The sequence below is a fragment of the Carettochelys insculpta genome, chromosome 12 (assembly GCF_033958435.1).
Source record: "Carettochelys insculpta isolate YL-2023 chromosome 12, ASM3395843v1, whole genome shotgun sequence".
Classification (NCBI taxonomy): Eukaryota; Metazoa; Chordata; order Testudines; family Carettochelyidae; genus Carettochelys; species Carettochelys insculpta.
This window is the reverse complement of record NC_134148.1, coordinates 37,605,895-37,632,779: the sequence shown is the minus strand read 5'-3', so window position 1 is coordinate 37,632,779 and position 26,885 is coordinate 37,605,895. Positions and strand designations below refer to the sequence as shown.

The window sequence follows — 26,885 nt, the reverse complement described above, 5'->3', positions numbered from 1 at the left end:
TTTAATGGAGTGGGCCATTCTGTTAATGACCTGAAGGTTTGCATCTTACTGAGGAGGAATCTTCACACTGCTTTGGAAAGAGAGGCTGCTGAACTCTGTTTTATATTCAAATTCAACACATGAACACATGGATTGAATCGGGATGGGAATTTTTCAGGTCATTATAGGGGCTCTTTTGCATACTTGGCTTAATCTAATTCTTGACTCCCCCGCCCCTCTACTCTTGATTCGCTCACTTTAATAATATTTTTCTGATTTGTCAACCTTGATTACTATTTTTGGTTCTCTGTGCTTTAAATATCGAGTCTGTTCTGGTATGGCTATAATCTTAGGAAGTGGGTCTGTCCCATGAAAGCTCATCACCTAATAAATTATTCTGTTAGTCTTTAAAGTGATACTGGACTGCTTTTTTATTTTGATAGTATCTAGACTAGCATGGCTCTCTCTCTGCACTATTCAACATGTGTTGTATGTGTCATGTAAAACTCAAAGGACTGAGGCATTAAAAGCCAATTGGATAAAAATTAAGTAATCTGACTACAGAAATGTATGAAAGACATGAGTGTACAGAACCCAGAACAAAAACACCAACCCAGAAACTGAAGTATCAAACCCACAGATCAGAAGACCATCAAGAGGTACAGGAGAATTGTCCAGTGCCCCAGAAACGTGGTGACTTGGGTGCCTAGCAGTTGCATCTTCCGTGTTATCCCGTCTGGCACAAATACATGTTCAGACACAATGACTGGAACAAAAGGCAAAAAATTATTAAACCTAAATTGATGGACTTGTGATCCAAATCCCCAATCTTAACCCAATACCCACGTATCATCAGAAGACCACTAATGTTATTTCTGGAAGAGCTAGCAGGGCCAGGTTTTATCTCAATGTAAATCAAATGGAAGTTGAGGTGCCAAACTACATTTTTGGCAACAAACTACAAAATGAACATGCAAAGAAAATTTGGGATTTGTTTACTTTTTAGGCTTACTGGCTATAGCTGAATTTATGATAACGTAAATATAAAGAGTTGCCATGTTTACTTCTGATCTGTGTTATAATCATATATTTTTAAAGATGATAATTGTCGTGAGTAATACACATGACACCCACCATATTTTTAAACAAAAACACAGTAAACCAAGTGCTAGGTTCAAAGTGAGCTGTAGAATACAATTTCTTTTACAGGAATACCTCAAATAGTTTTTCAGTACTCTTCTGATAAAGATAAGAACAAAAGCTAAAACAGGAATTCACAGCTTGAAACCACACGAGAACACGTGATCATACGGAGCTCCTAAAGATGCAGGTGCACTGCCAGCTACATGGGTCTTGCTATTGAATCTAGAGTCATAACTAAAGTAGCTTACATGTTATTCCTGTAAGTTTTTTTTTAAACTAAACTAATACAGATGGCTTTGATAACATTTTAAGAGTTACTATCCATTACAAAGAAAGAATTATGTCTCAGATAACTACAGCTAAGCAAGGGGGGCTTCCTGATCACCCATGAAACTTTTATAATCGGACAAGACACAAGAAGTGCTTTGCTCCCCTCAACAGCACACTTGTTCCACGTACATAGGTTTGAAGTCTTTTGAGTCTCCACAAATGTTCCACATATCCTTGCGCCCTTCCATCTCAGATCCCAAAGGGAAGTGCAGATCTTTTTGTTATGCAGGATCACTCAAACACAGGAACTTCATACATATTGGAGAACTCTGAAGTAGCAGGTTAAGAGAGTTAAGGATCCACATAAAGCATCTCAAAGACTAGTGGGGCGTTTGCATTTTTTGACTGTGTGCAGCCCACTAGGGGTGACCAGCAAACAATTCCCAGGCTTGAAAGGACAAGTCCTAGCTAAGTACATTGCACAATCACACTCCCAAACTTGGCATGTAGTCTAACTGAAGGGGGCAAATTTGATCCCAGACATTATGCTTAACTATACAGGAACTCCCTGCTCAGGCAGTAATCCCCACACCAATCCTGGATGTTGTATGATGCTCAAATCACTGCTGCATTTAGGAACTTACATTATACAGTGGAGGTACAGATACACTGTAGACCAGATTTTAAGAGTAGTACTATCCATTAAAGATTATAACTTTAAATCTTCAGATATTCAGCTCAGTTTAGCGGATTTGAGAGTGTCTTCAAGAAGTGGACAAGGTGTTTCTTGTAGCCCTCCAAAAGAAAGGCTACGTGGAAGAACACTATTAATGACTGTTTATACAGACAACCACCATGCAAACAGCCTGGTATTACCCTTTTATAGGGGACTACAGTCTCCCCACCACCACCTTACGAGGGTAATTCGTTCCTGAAAAACCCCTCTTAGGGCAAACTCTCGTCAGTTGAAAATGTAATTACATTAATTTCAACATGAAAAAATTTTATGCGTTCCTGAGCCCCAAAATTTACACCCATTTATAATAAAACAACACCAAATCCCATTAAAATGAACACAATTTACTTCAATAGTTAATATTAGTTATCATAATACCACATAAGGCATTTTCCCTTCATTAGTTATTCTATAATCCAGCTGTTTACCTGCTTTCGGGGGGCTGTCCCAGGTTCAGAGTCAGGGCTGCGAGGGGAAAGGAAATTGAAGAGTGACTGGGGGCGGGGGTTGCAAAACCAGGTAGCCGCCCACAGCTGCAGAAGTGGGGCCGGTGCAAGGGGGTGGGCAGGGCAGAGCAGAGCACAGGGAGGCAGCCCGGCCTGAGTGCAGCTTAGGGTAAGCGGGGAGGGGGCAGTGCCAGGGGCTGGTTGTGCGGGGAGCTAGGCAGGCACAGGGGGTCCCCAGCTGGTGAAGGGCGATGCCTCACTCATACAGGGCTCCACTGCGGAGAGGCCCCACTGACAGTGGCCAAGGTGACAGCAGCAGGCAAGCCAGGCGCTAAATAGGACAGAACGCCATGAGCGGCGCCCCAGGCACAGCTGCGCAGTGGGGCGGTGGTGGCCCCCTAGCCGCCTCGGGAGGTGAGCGGCAGCAGCGGAGCCGGGATGGGCTGTGCACCCAGCATCCACGTCTCGCAGAACAGCATGATCTACTCCCGAGAGTCAGACGAGTCCACCTCCCTGTACCGCGCCACCGCCCCCCTGCACAGCCTCTTCATCAAGACCGACGCGGCCGACTCCAGCCCCTCAGTTCTTGCCTACCAGAACCGCCAGCCTCCACCTGGCCCCAGCCCGCACCGCCAGCCAGGCCAAGGTGCACCACTGCTGCAGTGCTGAGGTGGAGACCCAGACCAGCCACAGCAGTGTCAAGGTAAAGGCAGGGGTGGGCCGAGGTGCCCAGGGCGGTGGCTCTGCGGATGGGCGCTGTCCCCTCCTCTCCCGACTCCGGAGGTGGGCGCCCGCTGTGGCCGGCCAGGGGCTCTGGGAAACCGCTGCTGGGTGCTGCGGAGAGATGCACTGGGCGGGCAGCTGCTGCCTGGAGCTGCAGCCTTTCTCCCATTACAGGGTGGCCACATCCCGCTGAGGTGCGCAAAATCCAAATCAGTCCTCGTAAATGCGAAGAAATGCCTCATAAGCCGAAGTAGGGATATTAAATGAAACTCCTTGTAAAGTCGAATTCTCGGAACCTGAATGGGCTTATCTCAGCATATGACTAATATTTTAAGCTTGCTACCAAGCTGTATTACCACCCTGTAGTGAAATGCTACCTGAACTCCAAACAACCATGGAGAAACAATACAGTAAATCCCCAAGATACACGCTGTCTCAGGTTAACATAACTTGCCCGCCACTCTTGACAGAAGCAGGGAAACTGCTCCTGTCAGGGGTGGCAGCCTGATTCTTGACCGCCACCCCTGACAGGAGCAGTCTCCTGGTCACTGGGAGGGGCGAGGAGCTAGGAACCATGGGGCAGCCTGGCTCCTCTCTGCTGCTGGGACCTGGCAAACTGACCAGCACACATTGAATTTTCGGGTGACTTGGGGCGTAACCCTTGAGTGGTGGGGAGCCAGGAAACTAACCAGCACATCACTGAGTTACCTGAAAATTCAACTTCTGCAGGGTGGCCAAGAACGCAACTGCCACGCAAATCGGAGGTCTACTGTACACAAGAAACGCACAGGAGGCAACCATAGAAGCTTCCAAATCTAGCGATTAAAACTCTCTGCAAACTAGCAACATAACTACAAGCACACTTTACCACTGGTTTCTAGGGAGATTCTAGTATGGTTTCCTGACCAGCATGGACAAAGAGTATATGACTAATAAGCATATTATTTAAAAAAAAAAAATGTCTTGAAGAGGAAGGAAACCAACAGCCTGGTTTGCTTAGTACACTTTGAAGAAAAATCTCCGCACTGCTCAATGTATTTAGCTACTGTACATAGTAAGCCTCTTCTACAGCAGACGCATCTTCCTTTCTCCCAGTCACTACAAGTGCAGCCGTGCTAGCGCTGTAAATAGACAAGTCCGAGCATAAAGATGGTACCTGCAATCAATGCCATTTTAAACCATCGCCATTTGACAGGAGCATGGAGTATAATACTAAGAATGCCAGTGTGTAATCTATTCCCACTATAGTGTTGTCATTATACCATTATTGCAGTGCTGGTGAGACAATTTCACAAAAACGAGAAAGCAAGCACTGTGTATGGAGTAAAGAAATGAGTGTTTAAAGTGAGGATTAAACTGTTGTAACAATTCGCATTGACTTTGGACAAAAGTTTGGTCTAATCTAAACTAGTCTTACAATAGAATTTAGCCATCAGGCTTTAAAGCACGACTTAATCATATGTCAATGTAATTTGATGAAGCAGTATGATTTAAACATTTTTAAGCTCCATTCTGTGGGACCAAATTAAGACCAGAGTAAGTTTTTGAAAATTGTCATCGCCAATTCAGCATCACCAACAATACTGATGTTGAAAATCCTATTGAGGCTAGATTCTGGTCACCCCCTTTCAAGATTTAAGTCATCTAAACCCAGCTGGAAGTAGTTTAGCTGCTACTACTGTGGACAAAGCCCCATTAAGGATTACCATAATCAGTAAATTATTTAAAATCCATATAAATCCATTGCCTGCACTGCCTATACCAATCCTAGTAAAAAAAGAAGCTACACAAGCTAAAGTACTTGGTGAAAACAACTTCATCTACAACAGAACTTTCAAGAGCACAGCTTGTTAGGGATTTAAGTTTTTTTCATAGTCTCAACTGACAGAACCACATTTGCAAAATTGTGAAATACAGAGCAGGCTGAGGGCTCCTACTGTCATTGGTTACTGTGACTAAATATTTAGATAGTCTCCCTAGTGTTGGACAGAGCTAAGAAGATTGTACATGAATCATTTTTAAACTCCGTTCCTTACTACTCACTCTCCATGGCAGAAGAGGATGCACAATAGCTATTCGTGTCAAGTGAGCAGGAGTGTCAAAATGTTGTAGAGAAGCCAGAGGAAGGGATTTTTTTTTTTTCAAACAGCGATTTAAAAATCTAAATTTATAATCTGATGCCTGAACACTTCTCTGTAGATAATGCAAAGCTCTACATATATAAATACTGCATTTTAATCTGAAATAATAGTGCTACAAAATCACCATAAGAAATAAGTATTACAAATTTCCATTTTATTCCCTAGGGGAAAGCTGTATTCTAACTAGATTTCAGAAGATTCAGCAATTATTGATTTCTTAATTTCATATTGTCTATTAATGAAGTTTTACAGATTCTGAAAAAACCACTAAACAATGGATAGTTACAATTAAACGTCTTCTACACAATACTGTTGGCAAGTAACCTCTTGTTTTCTGCAAAGTAAAGTAGTTAAAAGAATCTAGGGAAAAAATTACCTAACAGAAAAAGCAACAATGCAAACCAGGATAATTAGAAACTGAGCCTGATTTATAAAGGGCACATTGTCATTCAGCAAGCCAAGTACAGGTCTAGAGATGGAAACTCACAAGTTTAACTGTGAATGCTATTTACTCATGCAATCTCGATCTAGTCCAGGGGTCAGCAACCTTTCTTACCTGGAGTGCCGAAGTTTGACCTTTTGACCTCTATGTATGGTCTGAGCGCTGCCGACACATTTTAAAGTCACTAATAGTCCCACTTACAATAGCTTCATTAATAAAGTAAGATGCAGAGCTTTACTGTTCAGGTGGCCTTTTTTTAAAACCACAGGTGGCATGGCTGTGAGCACGCTCCCAGCTGCAGAGGGGAGGAGGGAGCTCCTGCGTTGGGTGCCAATGGAAACTGGTTCACATGCCACTCCTGGCTTATGTGCTGGGGGTTGCTGAACCCTGGTCTAGTCATCCACTTTCCGTAAACTTCTAAAGCTAAGTTAAGAAATAATACTTTCCCAACTTCAAGAACTACTATAAGGATTAGTGACTGTAACTTATTTTACCTTCAAATACTTCTTAGTTTTGTTGATTTTAAATTAAAATCCTACAATTCAGTATGCAGAATGAAGTCATTTATCTTATGCTTACTGAAAACAAAAAGACCATCAACTAAGTAGTTTGACTGCTATGTCTACAAAGAAGCAAATGGAGAAAGTCAACTGCCAATACCTTCTTATACCTATAATCCCTCAAAAGCTTTGTAAAAGCTGTTGGAAGTCAGTTGGATATGTTATACTTTCCTCTGTATGAAAAAAGCTTTTAGGAGTCGCGTGTCCTCCAAATGAAATATTTCAACCATTGTAAAAGCCATTTTGAATCTCTGTGCTATTAAGAAAATAGGTGCTCTGTTACAAAGACACAGTTCATAATTAACATAAGAGATTCCACAGCGGTATCCTTATTTTTAAGAGAACAAATCCATCCATATCTTGATGTGCAATGCAGGTTTAATTCAATTTGAATTAAAAACAAGAGTTTAATAGCACTTAGCTTTATAATATTACCAGATTTTAAAGCATGTAACAGTACTGATCTTTGCATTTGTTTATGTATTGGGGGGAGGGGGAAAACAGTTTTAAGACAGAGACTAAACTTCTCAACATAATAAAGAACCCTCTTGACAGCCAACCAATTACCAGAGGGAAACTACTGAAGGAATTTACTTAACAAGTGTGTATGCTGCAGTTAGGAAAGATGTTAAGCAGAGTCACTTATATTCACCTTCCAAGTTTTATTTTTTAGAAAGTCATATCTGAGTAAAAAGAACTCAGTTTTCCTTGATGTTCTTTTTAAACCAACAAAAATAAACCCCATAAGACAAAAAGGATATGCATGCCTTGGCGCAAAAAAAAAAAAAGGCAGTCCTATTTTACCTTAAAGACTAACAATTTTATTAATTAGGTAATGAGCTTTCATGTGTAAGATTCAATTAATCAGATTTAGAGTAAAAATAAGAATATATATCATAGAATTATAGAATACTAGGACTGGAAGGGACCTCAAGAGGCCAACGAGTCCAGCCCCCTGCCCCAATGTACTGTCTAAACCATCTGTCTAAACCAAGTACTGTCTAAACCATCCCTGATAGATAGATATCTAACCGCTTCTTAAATATCTCCAACGATGGAGATTCCACAACCTCCCTTGGCAATTTATTCCACTGTTTGACCACCCTGACAGTTAGGAACTTGTTCCTAATATCCAACCTAAACCTCCCTCGCTGCAGTTTAAGTCTATTGCCTCTTGTTCTACCCTCAGGGGCCAAAAAGAACAAGTTCTCTCTCTCCTCCTTATGACACCCTTTTAGATACCTGAAAACCACAATCATATCTCCCCTCAATCTTCTCTTTTCCAAACTAAACAAGCCCAATTCTTTCAGCCTTTCTTCATAGGTCACATTCTCTAGAACTTTAATCATTCTTGTCACTCTTTTCTGGACCCTCTGTAATTTCTCCACATCTTTCTTGAACCGTGGTGCCCAGAACTGGACACAATACTCCAACTGAGGCCTAACAAGCGCAGAGCGGAGAGGAAGAATGACTTCTCATGTTTTGTTCACAACACACCTGTTAATGCATCCCAGAATTGTGTTTGCTTTTTTTGCAGCAGCAAAAAAAGGAGTATATATATCCAGAGTATATATATCCTAGGTTCTTATTTTTGCTCCATACCTGATGAAGTGGGTCTTACCCATGAAAGCTCAATACCTAATGAATAAAATTGTTAGTCTTTAAGGTGCAATAGGACAGCTTGAGGTTTTTTGGTTTGTGTGTGTGAAGCTACAGGCTAACATGGCAACTATCCCTCTGAGACTATATACCTCCGTATAATTTAATCACAGGAGATCCTATTTATCTTCCATTCCAAATGGAAAAACCAGGCTCATAAAAACCTGTAGAAAAAAAAAAAAAAGGGGTGGGGGCTAATATATAAGATTGAGCAGTGTGACAGTGATTTTTTTTTTCTGAACAGAAACACATTTGAGATTTCCTCCTCTCTTTTTAAAAGCAGTCCTCTGGTACCTTAGGGATGAACAAATTTATCAAGTCATGGGCTTTTGTGGATAACACCCACTTCTGTAAGATTGATCTGGAATGGAAAAAGCAGAATCCAGGATTTATAGAGCAGGTGGACAGAGCATGAACAAAAATAGGAAGTTAACTGTCACTAGTAGGACCAGTTAATGAAGCAAATTAAGCTGAATATATCTCATTCCTCATTCCAAACATTAAAGGTGGGGAAATTGCCCTTGTAATAAGCCAGTTAAGATTTCTATTCAGATCAAGGTTAAAGGTGTTAAACTTGTAAATGAATTCCAATTCAGACATCATCCATGGTAAAATTATTTTGTAGAAGAATGGCTACTTTTAAATCCATTACTGAATGTCCAGGGAAGTTAAAATGACAGCTTACAAGTTTATGGCTATGTCTACACTAGCCCCCCCACCTTCGAAAGGGGGATACTAATGAGACACTTTGGGATATGCTAATGAATATGCAGCGCCTCATTATCATAATGGCACATAGTGCCGCTTTCCAACGCGTGCAGCTTGTCTACACAGGGGCCTTTTGAAAAGGACCCCACACACTTTGAAATCTCCTTATTCCTATAACCAATATAACCAATTTGGAATGAGGAATCTTGGCCACAGCACTTCGAAAGTGCCACTTTCGATCGTGTGTGGGTTATCTGCACGGGGTCCTTTTCAAAAGGACCCCACACACTTTGAAATCTCCTTATTCCTACAACCAATAGGAATAAGGAGATTTCAAAGTGTGCGGGGTCCTTTTGAAAAGGACCCCGTGCAGATAACCCACACACGATCGAAAGTGGCACTTTCGAAGTGCCGTGGCCAAGATTATGCTAACAAGGCACTGCACAGTCATTGCAGCGCCTCATTAGCATATCCCAATGTGTCTCATTAGCATCCCCCTTTCGGAAGGAGGGGTGCTAGTGTGGATACAACCTATGTCCGTAACCCCTCCTGATGTCAGATTTATGTCAATTTATCTTCTGGGCTCTGAGACTTTCTAAAAAGGTAACTTCACACAAGCGCTAGTCAATTACCAAAAATGTGAGGGGTGATAAACTTCTTGCAAAATTCCAATCAATACAGATACAAAATATCTACATAAGGTATGATTATCTCACAAATTAGTACCCATATGATTTATGTAAGAGATTCACATAGCATCATACCAAAAGAAGGCGGCTAAGGGACCCATTTACAACTTACATCATACAGCTACATAGAAAATACAGCACTTTTTCATTATAAAACACATAGGGTTTTCTGCAAGAATTGACATTTTACACTGCACTTCTCATTAGGTTACATTGCTTAACATTTTAATAAAATACTGATGCTTTTAAAAAGGAATTCACCATATAAGTAAAGAATTCGACTCCAGTCATCATCTCTATTCCAGTAAGGAACAAACAGTCCCTGTGAACTCAAATGTTCATGCATTCTGTGAGTTTTAGAAAATTCTTTTCTTTCTTATATGTTATAGTCCTTAGAAACTGGTGTACTGTTCTATTAAGAGTGACAGAAAATGGACCTGTTCAACTACAAAGGTTAAGTCCCAAACACGCTTAAACAGAACTTTTCTAAAGCTATATAAGAGATACTGTATATAACAAAATATGAACAAAGGAAGGATTAGAAAAATGAAGCTATGACCTCAACATCCCAACAATTCCATTGAGATCCTTAAAGGATCCTTTAATTGGTAGCAAATTAGTTATAGTTCAGATAACTCTAGAATTACAGAATTAGAAAAACTGAATAACCTACAAATCTAACCAAGAAGAAAGTATTAAGGAGAACCTATTCATTAAAAGCTTTGCTTGCTCAGAAACCACTAAGAAAATTAGTCATTCAAACCTTGATATTGATAAGAGAATGCATCAAAGGCCACTAACTCTTCAAGGATTGGCTACTGGATGCTAGCTTCATACATGCAATGCTGGAAACCATAAAAGAAGAAACAGGAAGTCTTCCAGGAAATGTAGATGCAAAGATTATTCCTTAGTCCACACAAGTCAACTTACTGTGCAAAAAAGCATTCTTATCATTTATACGATAAATCTTGTGAGATAAACAGATGAAGAAAAGCAAGTTAAAATTGCTTTAAAAAACCCATCACATGAAAACACCCCATCTTCAGGAACACTTAAGTGTTCCATATTTCATAACCAATATAAGTAATCAAAAGACAGGGAGGCAACATTTTAAAGTTTTAACTGGTCAATAAAAATATGAGAGAAGCTACACAGAAAGCTGAATAAACTACAGGTTGATGTAGAAAAACTGAAGAACATGGGTACGAATCTAAATTTTCTCAAAAAAAAAAAAAAAAAAAATCAATGAAAGCCTTAAGATATCTGGACATAGCAATAGCTATTCCTCAGGATTTAAGGAAGTTTTGCACAGCTAACTGACCAGCTTTTGGCTCTGTTTGATACAAAGAATAATTTTGTTCCTATTTGCTAGTCCATAAAATATAATTAAATCCATGGTCTCAACTTCAAAATTACATTCATAATGACAAACTTGGCATTCTGATGTGTGGGCGGTGGAGATGTAAAAAGTTGCAGAAAGCAGCCATTATAAGCCACTAAATTGCTAGAATGCTACAAGAACTACATAAGTGATGGGAATTCTTCTATTTATGTGGACTGTAGCCAAGTTGGCTTTCATAGTTGATTTTCATGGGTTACCACCTCTCCCTACTTATAGGCTGTGCCTATACAAGCTCCCAACTTCAAAGGGAGAATGGCGAGTAGGGTGTTGGGAGATTATTAATCAAGTGCTACAGTGCATATATAGTACTTCGTTAAGCTAAATTCTCCCCTGCCGCAACTTCAATGTGTTAAATTTCAAAGCGCTGGCTTGTGTGTAGCCACAGCTCACCCGTGGGTACTTCGAAGTCCCTTTATTCCTCAAAATTTTTAAATTTAAGTTTAATTTTTAATCTTAACACTTCGAAGTCCATGGTCCCATAAAGTTTATTTCCACCCACCAGCCCTGCCTCTAAGTGTTCTATACTGATGTTTAGCCATAATTTACCCCTAAATATCTTCTAAGACCCCAGTAAGCAGTGGAATTGTGGTAACGCTGCTAGACAGTACTAACCCCGTGTGTCCTGAGGGTGCTAGATTAGAGAGGTTCAACCTGTATGCCCATGGCAGTGTTTCAGTGATTTCCCATTCACAGGGTTATACACAACATTCTATTAGTTCAATGCGATAGTTCAGTTGCCAGAGCATCCCATCTTGAAGAATCCAAAAACATTTATGTATGCACATCTGAGCAGAGCACAAATACTTTCTATTGTTACTTAACTCTTGACAATATTTACATTTTAACATACCAGGATTATGTTATCATTTCTTTAATTATAAGTAATAAAACCATTTCCCCACACTTATTTCAAGTTCTGGCCTACTGAATCAACTAAATTAAACACTCTAAAATTTGGTCATTACTACATACCCAATCCTCTATTACCAATTGCACTGGTATTTGGATCAATAGCTTTCATATATAATAATTATAATGGAACCCATCTCTGAAGATTAAAAATTATTATTCAATAGCAACCTTTACTATGCATCAGCATTATCATATGCCTTGCATACTTTCCAGATGCTTTAGAATCTCATAAACCAACACCTCAAAGTAGTTTGCAACTATATCTTACACCTCTTCAACATCCAGAAACAGCTGATTTCACCTACAAGTCACACTTCTCTCAAATTATTAGCAATGTCACTTATTTTCCTTCACTTCTAATGATCTGTGCAGTTCTACTGCTTGATTGCTCACTAACAGACATAACAAAAATATTGAGATTTGCCATCCGTACATTTTTCATCCTCCATTTTTCCATCCTTACTTCCTTTACCATTTGGTGAAAATAGCTGAAATCTTCATATTGAAATAAGCCTCATGTTTTTCAGTTCAAAAGCTTGTAAATATTCAAGGGAAATACAAATTCAAAAACTGATAGCTTACTGGCTGGAGCTACCCATAGGAGGGGGGAAGTTAGTGTTGTGAAAAATTCAGAATTTAATGTGTAACTTCAAAAGAAAAACAAAGACACATTCCAGCACCAGCTATACAGATAAAACCACTTACAGTGAATGGGGGTTTACCATTGTGCTGTGAGAGACGTTTTCCAATCACACCATTGGCTTTTGCTAGAAAATACTGTTGCCAGTTACTGCAGAATCTAGGCTGTAATTTAAAGTTTCTAGCCCATATGAAATACAAAGATAACTTTGTAGATATTAACCAAATAGAACACAAGTCTGCTATTATCCTCTCCACTTTGCAAATGAACAACAGCAGCAACACTGTTCACAGATTTACCAAACAGAATGCTGCCATTAATAAGACTCCAGTTAGTTTCACTGTAAATTAGAACCATATGAATGGGAATGCATTAAAAAACTCTTGGAGAAGATGCCAGAGGGTTACTGGTTATATGTAACCTGGGACAGGTACAAAGAATCAGCCTCTCTTGTCAAACTTCCCAATGCAGTTTCAAATTTAAATAACAGTTATGTAAACATTTCAATTGTCCAAAACCAAGAATTCACTTTCCATTAAGAGATTTTTTCAGAACCTAGAATATTTTTCTCTAACTAGATTTCAAACGCCTTTTAAATTTGAATTAGAAATAAAAGAATACTGCTCCACAGTACATGTGTTTTCCTGCTGTATTACCAACATTTAACACGTACACATGAACAAAATAGGTTTTTAGAGACGTGTATTCTTGAACACAAAAAGCATCCATGTGCTACTGAGAAGTTCCTCAGGATTCAAGAATATCTTCCATTCAACTCACCTAAGGTACAACGCTGTAGAACACATAATAAATGAAAGATGACATCTCTGCCTCACTTGAAAAATTCAAGAGCAATTATTTTTCCTCAAAAACCATTGCAAAGATTTACTCTCATAAAATATGGGTTATTCACACTTGATTTTCTACAGGAGGCTACTGCACTACACACTGGGAGTTTGTTTTGAACTGTTACAGGATCCCATGAATGATCAAAATATAGTATCAAACACAGTCATAGCAGAACAGCCATGTAAAATGCACTCTGCCTTCTTCAAATAACATTTGTAATAAGTAAAGCAGTTCAGGAAGTCAGAGAATTAACTTTGGAAAAAACATGTACTGTTATAATCAATACCACATTTTAAAATAAATAAGGAAAAGAGTCTCAAATGAGTACACCCATCCCTCGCTATATGAGCACAATTGGTTCCTAACTTTCTGCTTGTAGGCAAAAACTCATAAGAGGGACACTAAATTCTCATTAAAATACTAGTAAAAGTTTCTGATTGGTTCCTAGTGCTCCTAACTCGCGGAAAAAGTGGCAGCAAGTGGCGCTGCTTTTGAAAGACAAGTGAACCTTGGGTATGGGTGTCAAAAAAGGTTAAAGAGGCTGGGGGCAGTCTGGAGCCATGAGTGGGAGGGAGGGTTAAATCCTGGTGGCAGGTTGGGTCCATGGGGCAAGTGGGGGGGGGCGGCGGCAGGCTGCTGAAGGTTGGGTGGGTGGTCCAGCGGGGGGGAGAGGGGGCAGGAAAAAAATCAGGCTGTGGTGGGTTAGGTCTACCAGCCTGGCGGGGAGGCGGGGGTCAGGCTACCGTGAGGCCAGTCTGTAGGGCCGACACACGAGGCCAGGATGCTGTGGGGACAGTCTGCAGGGGCTGGGAAGGTGTAAGACTGCCGCAGGTCCAGTCTGTGGGGCCAGTGTTGGGGGTCAGGCTGGCGTGGGGCGGCGGGGGGTCAGGCTGCCATGGGGACAGCACAGGGGCTCAGGCTGCTGCAGGTTGGGGTTGTGGGGCTGGCGGCAGGGGTCAAGCTGTGGCAGAGCCTGGGGGGGGGGGTGAGGGTCAGGCTGCCATGGGTTAGGGCTGCAGGGCCCATGGGGTGGGGGGGTCAGGGTGTCGCAGGTTGGGGCTGTGGAGAGGGGATTAGTCTCGTATTAGCAGGGGGAGCTCACTCGCAGAGTGAACTAAGATAAGTATGTGTGTCCCTCACTTAAGTGAGTACGTGTAAGTAAAGTACTCATTTAACAAAGGATGAGTGTAGAAGTTTCAAATACACCACAGAAGGGACTGGCACCTTTGCAGACTTACTACAGTCTGCATAAATGTGAAATATTTTAAGGGCTATTTCAGCTTAACTATACTTCAACAGCATTTTAGCTAGCCTATTCAAGTATAATTAGTCAGGCTAAAAGAGAATTTGAAGAGCTGCTACTAAAAAGCACAAAAGCTAAATGTCAAAATAACTAAAATTTTAAAATCAGAAGCAGAAGGCCTGTCAAACAACTAGTGAGACCACAGGATTATCAAGGTGCTAAAAGGGAGCATTTAGTGAATGCAATGGCATAGCACAAAAACTAAATGCATCCTTTACATTGTTCTATGTTGCTGAGGATCTGAAGGAGGGTCCCACATATGACCCATTCTTTTTAGGGATCAAAAATATCTGAAGAACTGTCACAAATTGAGATGTCAAAAGAGAAGATTATAAATTAAACAGTACTAAGTCACCAGGACCAGATGGTATTCATCCAAATTCACTCAAATACAAAATTGCAGAACTTGTTAACTGTGATATGAGACTTACCACTTAAGCCAATCTCTGTACCAAATGACTGGCAGATAACTCATGATACTGTGTGTTTAGCCCAAAGAAGATGTGAAGAGTTACAAAAACAATCTTAAAAAAACCGGGTGATAGGACAAGAAAATAATGGATGAAACTCAATGTTGATCAATGCAAAGTAACATATAGTAGAAAATACAATCCCACCTATCATAAGAAAATGATGGTGTCTAAATGAGTTGTTACCAATCAAGAAAGATCTTGAGTCACTACAGACAGTTCTACTCATTGTGAAGCAGCCGTCAAAAAGCAAACAGTGTTAGGTACCATTAAGAAAGGACTAAATAACAAGACACAAAAGAGGAAGACCTTGGACTACATGGAAGTCTACTGAGACTGAAGGACAACAACTAGGGTACTCCTTGAGCCAGCTGTAAGTTTTCTCCCAAGACCGAGTGAAGTGCAAGAGACTTGTAGACGAGACAAGAGACTTGTAGACTTGCTCCACACAGAGTATAAGGGTTAAGTAGCAGTAGCGATAAATAAGACTCAAAATACAGAAAACTCTCAAGTTATGCAGGAGTTGCATGCCAGCAGCCACCATGTAACTGTAAACTCTCAAGTTATGCAGGAATTGCATTCCAGCAACCCCTGTGTAACTCAAATTTTCCTGCAAGTTGAGGGGAGATGGCAACAAGGTTGCAGATGGGTTCCCATCTCCTCTGGGCTTGCAGGAGCCAGGAAACTGACCAGGCCACCAGAGTGACAGGGAGCCAGGAACCACAGGGAAGCCTGGTTTCTGTCTCCCTACCACTTGCAGAACTAGGAAACTAACCAACTCATGTCTGGTCAGCTTCCTGGTAGTGCAAGCGGTGGGGAGCTGGGAACTAAGCAGCAGCCTGGTTTCCAGCTCCCCTGCGCTAGCAGGACCCAGGAAACTAACCAGCCACGAGATCATTTCCAGGGAGGGAGATGGGAACCAAGTGGCAATCTCATTTCGGGCTGCCGCTAGGGGCTGGGCTGGGTCTCCCCGCCCACCCAGCCAGGTACCCTGTGGCTGGCTCGGCTGACTTCCAGCTGCAGAGCTGCAGCGTCTCCCCATCCTCCAAGCAGCTCTGTGAGCTTCTACCCACCGGGCTGTGGAATCATCCCCCACACTCCACATATCTCAAGGGATTACTGTAGAATAATGTCACTGTATAAATCCATTGTATTACCACATCTTGAATAGAGCATGCAGTTCTGGCTGCTCCATCCCCCCAAAAAAGATGTACTAGATTGAAAAAAATTCAGAGGAAGACCACAAAAACGATTACAGGTATAGAACAACTTCCATCTAAGGGCAGATTAAAAAGACTGAGGGTTAAGCTTGGAAAGAAAGACATCTAAAGAGGGATGTGACAGAAGTGTATAAAATCACAGTGTGGAGAAAGTGAATAAGAAATATTATCCCTTCACACAAGAAGAGAGACAGGGGTCACCCAAATAAAATGAATAGGCAGCAGGTTTAAAATTAGCAAAAGGAAGTTTACTCACACACTTCACAATCAACTTATGGAACTCACTGACAGGGGAAGTTGGAAAGAACAAAAACTATAATAGGGCTCAAAAAAGAATCAGGTAAAAGTTCCTGGAAAATACAAACCCATTCTCTGCATACCCTAAAGCTTTTACTGCCAGAAGTTGATACCGGACCACTCAGTTCATTTCCTGGTTCACTCTCTCTGTAATGCCTGGAACTAATCACTGTCACAAGATAGCACACTGAGCTAGATGGTGGTCCATCTCCTGTCATCCAGTACCACCGGTTTGACCCTGTGTGGCCATTTTTATATTCTTAAATTCATAATTATCCTCTTTGATACCTTTTAAAAATGTTCAATAAAACTGGACAGGTAGGAAGATGGACAAGATCTTTATGCACTTTTTCTGATTATTTGACCAATGTAAAGCTAACTACTGAATATACCTAAACTGAGCAGAAGACAGCGTGCAGCAAAATTCTTGCTACTCAGCAAGAATAGAAATTCTAACATAATTAATTCTAGCTCTTGGTTTGTTTCACTCAGAGAAAACAAATGTGACAAATATGTAGGATCAAAAGGTCAACAATTTGTTCTGTAAAGACCACTCAAATGTATCTATACAAGTTTAACTACACTAGTCCTTAAACAAAACAAAAAGTACAAAGCACTGATCTTGATTTTGAATATTCTTGTTTTAGTCACAATCTACATGTTTAAAACCTATACACGTGTATGCTGGTTGCATATTTTGACTATTTGTTCCTATGTAGTAATGGCTATCATTCTATAGAAGTCACAGCAGAAGTGCTTTTTCCTGCCCCCAGAAGCTGCTATAATTTCACTGTGACCTCAACACCAACAAGTTGCATTTCCTCTGCCACTACCCCACACAAATAGTGAGAGAAAGAAATATGAGCATCGTGCCCCCTCTTCAAAGAGCTTTCCTGGGGAAACATGGAACCACCATTTATTAAACAATTGATAACTGATTCTTGAAAGAGCTTTACTATAGGAACTACTCCACAGCAAGACTGCAGCACCCAAAATGAGATAGGTGGTTTCCAAACAAAAAACAACCAAACCATAGATGACTTGTCAACTGCTGACAAAAGTTTTTCTTAGAAGTCTTACGCTGTATATTTTCTGTGCGTCTACACAGCAAAGTTATTTCAGAACAACATCTGCTATTCCAAAATAACTCGGCAAGCATCTACACAGCTAAACCACAATTTCAAAGTAATGCATGACTTAGTTTGATTTCCATAAACCTCATTCTACAAGGAATAGCACCAATTCCAAAACAGATATTGGGAACAGATACAGGGAATTGGGGTTATTTTGAAATTGGAGGCCTTGGGCTAGGTCTATACTGCAGCATTATTTCAGAATAACTGAGTGCTATTTCTATATGCATTTTGTGTGTAGATGCGTTATTTTGAAATAAGTTATTCCAGAAATAATTTATTCAGAAATAACACTGCAGTGTAGACATATCTTAAGAAATTAAAATAATCTGGAAAAAAAAAAGTTTGTTCTCCTGAGAAAGCGGACATTAGCATATGCCATTTTTTGATTTTAACGAAGCTGCATATTTAGCATCCAGGTAGAAAAACACAACCAATACTGTTCAGTACACACACTACCATTGTGGCCTGACTGGTATTTAATATTGTAGACCTAATAATATTTATTCTATATCCTGTATCACAAAGATTAACTGATTCCAGAATAGTTTAAATTAACATGATTATGCAACAAAGAGTATTATACTAAACTATTCTTAAAATTGTTTCAGTGTTCCCCAGGCATGTTTTACAATGCAAGGCATGACTGGGATATGGCAAGGTAGTATAGTATGATTCCTTACATTGCTTACACTGATGAACATGGTTTAGAAGCACTACTTGAGCTGCTGGCATCATCCTATGTGTTGCGGAACTACCTGGAAATCCTGTCCAGTACTGTGGTACAGCATATCCCATAAAAGCTCTGAGGTTTTCACTGACGGGTTTAAGGTAAATCCCATGGAGGAAAGAAGAGTAGGTCTCCATTTCAGCTAAGAGGTGTGATTCCTAGTTCAGGTAGGTGTATCTGTGCTAGCTCAGCTTGAGCCAACACCTAAAAATAGCACAGTATGACATGAGTGGCAGCAGAGACTAGCCAACAAAATATATACCCCAGGGCCCAGGAAGGACTGTATTTGGGGCTGCTAGGCTAACTGATCATCCATGCTGCTGCAGACACAATGCTATCTTAAAGTGTCAGGTTAAGCACATCTAGCACAGGTACATTTTCCACAAACTGTCAATCACGCCTCCCAGTTCATAATCTCAGATGCATTCTAAATCTACGTCACCATTCAAATAAGGTTTTCATGAAAGTTCTAAGACTTGTACTGTTGTAAACTGATTGGATATTCAGAATGTAATCAATATTATCTTCTTTAAAACTGCTTACTAGCTGCAAAAAAGCCAAGGCCCTTGTAGCCCCATGTCAATCCTATAAAATATTTTACCTAAAGCCTTTATTAGCATCATAGAATCATCAAAAAGTAGGACTGAAAGGGACCCTGATAAGTCATCTCCTCCAGTCCCCTGATATATTACCACCATCCCTGACAGCTCTGTTTAAACCTATTCTTAAAAACCTCCAGCGATGGAGATTCCACAGCCTTCCTAGGTAATTTGCTCCAGTGCTTAAATGTTCTTACAGTTATGAAGTTTAATGTCTAACCTGAACCACAATTAATTTATTTCATCCTTTCTTTTCTAGGCATGAGAAACAGTATCATTACAGAGCAATGAGGTTTAATGTTTGTGTGCATTTTAAGACCCTCAGAACAAAAATTCTGTATAAAAACTGGTCATGAAGGTTTAAAGGCACATTAAAATAATCCATATAAATAAGAAAAAGCATGATTATATGGAAGACTTATATGCTTGTATTGTAATGATATAGTTAATGAATGCTCTTGCCAGAAATGGAATAATGAAAGCCAGAAACTACATGGACAATCTACTTTATCTCCTTCCCAGTGCAGGACTGATCTCTATATTTTCCCCTCTATTTTTGCCTTATGCCCAATTCCATCCCATGCTCATACTAAACTATTCTTCTCCTTCGCTGGTTATAACACATTAACAATATTGATAGAATTATGCCTTTTTACACCCAGATTGTTCTCCATTTAACAGAGCGCATATTTGGCTCTTTTAGTCTCTGTAAGTCACTCCCCTGTAACCCTCTGATCAGTGTGCTGTTTTTCCTCTTAAATCCTTAGTCATCCACCTTTCTAGTAACCCTAACAAAACACTTATTTCTCCAACTGGATAAAGTTAATATAATTCCCAAATAGCAATAAACTGTTTTAGTTTTTTTATACTGTGAATTTCCCTATTTGGAATTCAGTAATTTTGACAAAATACAGCATTTGAAATATTTATCACACCAGGTATAGTTCTATTTAATTATTAAGGCAATTCTAAAGTCATGCATTACAAGAAGAAACATACCTATAATATTTCTAAATTGGTATACTCTCTAGACAGCACAATTATTTATTCACTATAAGACACAAAAAATTAGCAGAATTTCAACTGGCGTAAGCTTCACATTTCTTAACCAGACACAGAAGAAATAAGATTGTATATGTTTGAAAGGAAGAGTCACTGGACAGTAAGTTACCCAATCTTGCATATTCTATTTTAAATCAGACTCTTGTAAAGAAATATCATAGACTGCTTTCAAGATCATTGTTCTGCCACCTTCTGCAAAAATTGAAGTATCTTCCAAAACTTTATCATTGAAAAAAGGACACACAGATCACAAAACACCATATCTAGATTCTGGAAGTGTGTGCACAGACACACAAATTGTAAGAACTAGGAAGCTAACAAATCACTTTTGCAATAGCATAACAACAACAAAATAAAAAAAAAGAGTGATCTGATACAAAATATACATAATACCTTTTTTCATGCCAAAAACTGACTTTTGTTTCAGATACTATTTCTCTCCCATTGTCTCAGAATTACTCCTCTGCTACCATTACTTACTTCCTGACATTCTCTACTTCCTATCTCTAAAGGTGGGAAAATATGACCACTTTTTTTTTTTTGGCGAGATAGTTAGATTCCCAAGGATTGTGGGATTTACTGGTTTTGCCATTAGCCATGAAAGCAAACTCTCTTCTAACTTCTCCCCTTCTGAAGCCAATTTCAGTTTACACTTTGCACACTTGCAAACTGAAGTGAACCACTTGCCAAACACTTCACTGCTTTATGTTCTGAACAGCTACCTTTCCCTCACCACCTTCCTCGTCAGTTGGCATATTACTAAAGTAGATGAAATGGACTGGAAAGGTTAGTTTCATAAAACAATCCCAGAAAAATCCAAGAGGACTTGCTGTTAGTCATTCAGAAGGGTTATAGTCCCCTCCTTCCTATAGCTCTTCTTCACCTCTGAACAAAACTGATTAATACCTTGTGTGTGTGTGCACAGACAGCTATGCTCACACCTCTTCTTTCTCTGAACTCACATGTACGTGAAAAAAGTGAGATTCACCTCTCCCCAAAAATATTCACAAAACATTTGTCTTTTTGCATCACAGAACTGTCTGAACAACCTCTCTTACAACCCCCACCTCCAAACGTTCTCACTTCTCTTCTAGTGTCTGATACGCTCTTCCCCTGGACAAAAAGCATCTCCCACCTTTCTGCCGTGCTGTTTACCCAGTGGGGCTTCCAGGTTTGCAGGTAACAAACAAGCAGGGCAAAAAGTATCCTCCCTCTTCGTCCACCCCACGAGGGGAAGTTCACCCAGGTAACCCCAACTGGACCACAAAGCTCCCTGACTACCGTAGACCCACACCCCACGCCCCCCCCCAATCCCGGGACAGGCTGCACTGGCCTGCTCCACCCGCCCCGCTAAGAACGAGGGACAGGAAGTCCCGGAGAGGCCGGGAGTAAGACCTCGCCCACCCGTGCAACCTCCCCCACCCGCTCTCTCTTCGGATTCCCGCTCCTCACTCACCAGCCACCGCAAGGGCCCCGGCTAGGTTCGCCCCCCCCCCCTACGAGGAGCAGCCCCCCCCAGCACATCCCCATACAGTAAACCCATGACAGACCCTCCCCCCGCCGCGAAGCTGGCTGTCAGCGCGGAGTCCCTCCCCTCCACCCGCTCGGGGACACCTGCGTAACCCCGCGTCCCTGTCCGCAATCCCCCCAGCTTACCCCCTACTGCCCCCCATCTGCTGCCTCACTGCCCCCCGCAGTCCCCTCCGCCAACCACCGCTGGCGACGCGCTGCCCCCCCACCCCCTCACTCACCCTGCCGCCGCCACCGCTGAACCCCGCTAATGCCGCTGCCTCCTCCCTGCTGAGGCTCCTCGGGAGACACTGACACCGGCGCACGGATACCCGCTGGGCGCTATTTTGGGGAAACAAGGCCCAGGCGCAACCGGAACTATTTTTTATGTCACGCTCTTTGCACACAGAGTGGTATGATGATACGTAGTATCCTTCCGCCTCCCTGTCCTGACGGCTCTCCCTGGGACCCAACCAGCCCCTCCGAAGGCAGGAAGGTGAGACTGCGGAAGGCCTATAATTTGTCCCAGGCAGAGGAAAATGAGTGGGCTGTATCGACACAGCTAGCACCCCGACATTATTTTGTTTGGGTTCTGGGAGCGGCTAGGTCTACATTCTCCACACCCGACCCAATCGGAACAGAACCGGAAGCTGATAGGCAACAAGACGGAGTGACTGAAGGAACAGTCCAATCAGAGAGAGCCGAGGGGGTCGGGACGAGTAATGTCCCAATCAATCAGGGAGTCGTTCATGGGAGGGAGTTATTTGATGTAGATTCCTTGAATGACAGGCGCTAGCAGCCAATGAAAGAACAGAAAATATCAACCAATGAAAGCTGCATGCAGAGCAGCACTGCTTCGGAGCCCTTGGTAGCGGCGAGAGCCCTTTTAGGGCTGCGCAAGCGCAGAAAAGCCCATCTGTCACGTCTTAAAGAGAGTGACGCGGGTTTTGTTTGTCGCCCAGGCACTAAACGGCGCATGCGTTAGATACCTTCTCTTCATACAGTCCTTCAGGGCTATGTGTACGGTGGGTTTCCTGAAACCTTGTCTGCCTGCACCTCTAGGCGCCCCGGCAACGCCCCCTCCCCAGCTCCGATCCTGTCACACAAACCGCTGTGCGCATCCCCGTTGTCGCAAGGCCGCCATCCAATCACACTGCCTGTTGTATAGCCCCATCCGGCTATGCCCCCCGCCCTCACAGGTCCCATCTAATCACATCGGTTTCTGTGTGCCCCAATCTGGCTACGGCCTCCCCCCCACGCGTCCCATCCAATCATCCTGCCCTTTGTGTGTTTCCCAGAGGATCACACCCCTTTCTCAAAACAAAAAAGTAGTCCTGTACCATTTTAAATACTAATAAAACCCCTTTCTCAGTTCTGTCCTATCAGCCTGATTCCTTATACTGCCCCTCATCCAATCACAAGCCCAGCGTCACAGAGTCTCCATCCAATCACGCTGCCCCTTTTGTGCCCCCTCCCACCAACCCCACCCTTCATTCGGGTTGGCCTTTAGCTGCTACCTATGGCGTCAGACTCATTGCCTGGCAGTGTCCAGTCACACTAGCCCCTGCACTCCCATGGCTATAGCTCCTGTTTTGTCTGAGACAACCTCCTTTTTAAACCCTGTCCTACCTTTCCTTATTTTTTTCACCAAAATGCATATTTATCCTGTTTGCTCTACCCAACTTCATCAGCTTGAAGAAATATACAACACAAGGGGCATTGAGGAAGCCCAGGGGGTGAGTAGCAAATTGGCAAGGCAGTTCCCACATTATAGGAGGGAAGCCTTGGGCGAGCAAAGATGACACAAGCAGTGATGTCACCTTCACTTCTGTGACAGGCAGGATTTGAGTGAGAAACATGGACTCACCTCACATGATGTCCATCCCCTTTTCCCTTTAGGAAATAGGGTCCCACTATCCCTCATTGGGTTATGTGCCTCACACAGCCCCTATCCAATCACATTGGTCCCTGAGCTCCCTTATCCATACCTAGGCTTAGTTTTGTCAGGGCCAGCTGATGTGAATACAATTTATTTAAATATAATTTAACTACTTTCCCTATGCTGGATCATGAATGAATGAATGAAGCCTGAGGTACGCATAGATCAACATCACGAACACTACCAAGTAGGCAGGTAACTTGTACTTAATTCTGTAACTTCATTCTTTACTAACTGTAAATTTCTATAAGCCCCTATAAGGTTGTCCCATAAAAATGAATACATTGGTATAATCCAATCTAAAGGGCACAAAGGTGTGGGTGACAGGTCAAATCTACTGCACAGATAAAAAGATTGCTAACTTCTAATCCAAATGCAAATGCTAAAAAGGAACTTCTGGTGAGTGCTGCCACCTGAGAATCCAAGATTAGATAAGAACTCTCATATCTGCAGTTTGTATTGTTTGATAAAGCATTGCTAAACCAACCGCAAAACAGAATCAGCCAGTACTTCCCTCTACACACTGGAAGATACTTCATTGTACCAGCAAAACTGCCCTGCATCTAGTCTGGACTAAGTCTCCACCAGATCCTGTTTTAATCTATGTCCAAGGGCCAATCAGAAAAAATAGAGACATTTCACCAAATACAGCAGCCCAGATTTATTCACCATCTTCATAGGAGGAGTAATAGGCAAAAAAACTACAGAAACCATGAGTGTGAATAAAGCAAGTGAGCATTTATGCAACAGTACTCATTCTGGGGCCACTCTTGAGAAGTCAAGACAGAATCATCATGATGCAATTCCATCTGTCTAACACAGGATTCACAGAAAAAACAGAAAACTCATGGTCAGTGAATCAAAGACTACTGATAGATCAGGAATCATCAGCGAAACAAAAAGCCTTCTTAATGACCAAAGTAATTAATGCAATCACAAAAATGAGCAAAGGCCATGTTATTTTTGTAAGAAAAGAGTAGCTGACATGCAGCTGGTTCCCTGCTCCCCCAGGGGTTCCCATAGCTGGGGCTGCCAGTGGGCTCCATGCCCCAGCCAGTTCTCTGCTCCGGGACTGGTGGAATTCCCCCACTCCCTGGCCCGTTCTCGGGGCTGGAGCTGCTGGGAGGGGCTCCTGGGACTGGAACTGGTTTCCCTGGCTGTGGCTGGGTTCCCAGGGCTGGGGCTGCCGGTGGGGCTTTGCACCCCCACTGGCTCCCAGTCCTGGGGCTGCCAGGGTTCCCCCACCCCAGACAAGTCCACAGGGCTGGGGCTGCCAGCAGGGCTCTGCACCCCAGCCAGCTCCCAGCTGTGGGGCTGGAGGTGTCCCTGCCCCGCGGCTGGGGCTCAGGAAGTGCCAGTACTCTGTACAAGTACGTACCAGCACAAGAAAAGCCCTGAGTAAAGGAATGAAAACTACCCAAGAAAAGCATGAAAATATATATATATGTTGTGAACCTGTCCAAATTGTAAATAACTTCACAGATTCTTGGTGGTGAATCTCAGTTTACATATTCATTCAGTAATTATAATGTCATCCTAGTTTTTCCACTTACCTCTGTTTGATGCATTTCCACTCCATGACATCTCTTCAGGGTCTGTCTTGATCTTCTCTGCTTAAATTGCCAGATTACTCTTAACTTACGTTTAGAACCATCAGCCTAAAAGTAAACATTGTAGAGAATTATCTTCACAACACTGTATGTTAACTCTACAGTGTTTCCCAAACTGTGTTCTGTGGAACATTGGTGTTCAACATAACGTGAATAGGTGTTCCGTTAAAAAATTTCGATGCTAGCAATACTTTTACTTCTAAAATATTAGAAAAGAAATTGTGTGTATCAAAAATACTAAAGTGTTTGAATAGTGTTTAGATGATAGGTACATTAATATTTATAACACATTCATAATAGCACATATGTTATTATGCAACACTTGCTGAAACAAATACAAAAATACTTCCCATTTAAAAACTGTAAAATGTTACTTATTTTTATTTTCCAGCAGTTTTCTGTAAAAATATATTTATAAAAACACAAAATTTAAAAATATTTTTCCATTTCTTATTTGTTTTGCACTTCTTTTTCATAAAAATGTTTTTTAAGCTTTAAGGAAGGACTGTTGATTTCTGAACAATACTGTCCTTTTTATTTCTGTGCAAAAAAACAATACTAACCATCCTTCTTTCAGCTGTTATATTGATGTTTTGTATTGGGTTTGTACTTACTTTTTAATGTTTATACTTAATTATAGGGTTGCTAACCATCCTCCTATCAAAAGGACATTAGTTGTTCATTCAGATGATTTACTCTTGTTATTTTTTGTTCTTTGTAAAATAAAAGACATCTAAAAAATCAAACTCTTCAATCAACTTTTGAATATTATGTGCAGCAGCTTTTCAGTGTGAAACATCCCTCCCCCAATCCCACCACAAGCATGTGTGTGTCCTGTCAATATAGACCAAGCCCAAAAGTGTTCTGTGGCCAGATTAGTTTGGGAAATGCTGCTCTGTACCATAGGTGCTGGGGTTTTTTTTTTCGTTTTGTTTTGTTTTGTTTTTTGTTTTGTTTTGTTTTTTAATAAAAGCTGGGGTTTTTAGCGTTTTCACACAAAACCTCTCAGTCTCTGGCTCCTAATATACCTAATGGCATTTGTTTTATTTAAAAAAAAATAAGAATTATAAAATTACAAATTAGATGGTGTGCAGATTTATGTCAAATTTATATCAGGGTGTTCTAGAAAAGGCTAATATCAACATGTTTTCTAAAATCCATAGGCAAAATTTATTTTGGTTCAGGGAGATAATCAGAAAAGGACAACCATTCTCTCATTCAGGTACGTAAGTGTTGATTGTTTTTATAAAGATGCTGTAATGTGGGTGTATGCTACATTTGTCAGTTTAGAGTTACATGTAAAAGTTCTTTTTCAAACGTGTCCAGCTGTGGAATCATAGATATGTTGGTTTGGTTCAGCTGCTCTGTTTGGCCTCCTAACATTAGGTATTAAATGTTGAAAAGACATGTGTTGCCTGCATCATGAATTGCCTTTATGGCCCACCTCCCAGCAACAATTGTTGTGTTCAAGGTGTTCAAAAAATGGCAGAATATAGATTTCTCTGAGATTCACACTCTTTTGCTGATACTTCTATGCCATTTTCATGTTAAACCTAGCTGTTGATTCATGTTTACAGATGATATAAATAGCAGCATCATGCTGTAAGCAAGCTTCTTGGAAAGTAAAGAAAATACATCATTTAACGCGCCCTGACATTTACTTTTCTTCCCCTTATTGCTAAGCTGCATATCTGTACACCCTAACAAGAAATGC

General features: G+C 41.3%; 1 protein-coding gene across 9 annotated transcripts in view; it reads right to left on the bottom strand.

Moving 5' to 3' along the window:
- The window catches only part of MEF2A (myocyte enhancer factor 2A), a 146,635-nt gene extending 121,500 nt beyond the window's left edge, over positions 1 to 25,135 (bottom strand). For 6 of the 9 annotated variants that reach the window (XM_075007246.1, XM_075007252.1, XM_075007254.1 and 3 more), the window contains exon 1: positions 21,865 to 22,012. The gene's annotated coding sequence lies outside the window, so the exon portion shown is untranslated. Of the gene's footprint in view, positions 1 to 617; positions 746 to 1,581; positions 1,712 to 21,864; positions 22,013 to 25,114 lie in introns of those variants that run through there. The other 3 variants (XM_075007247.1, XM_075007248.1, XM_075007249.1) reach the window with 2 other exon arrangements.
- Positions 25,136 to 26,885: the final 1,750 nt, after the last annotated feature.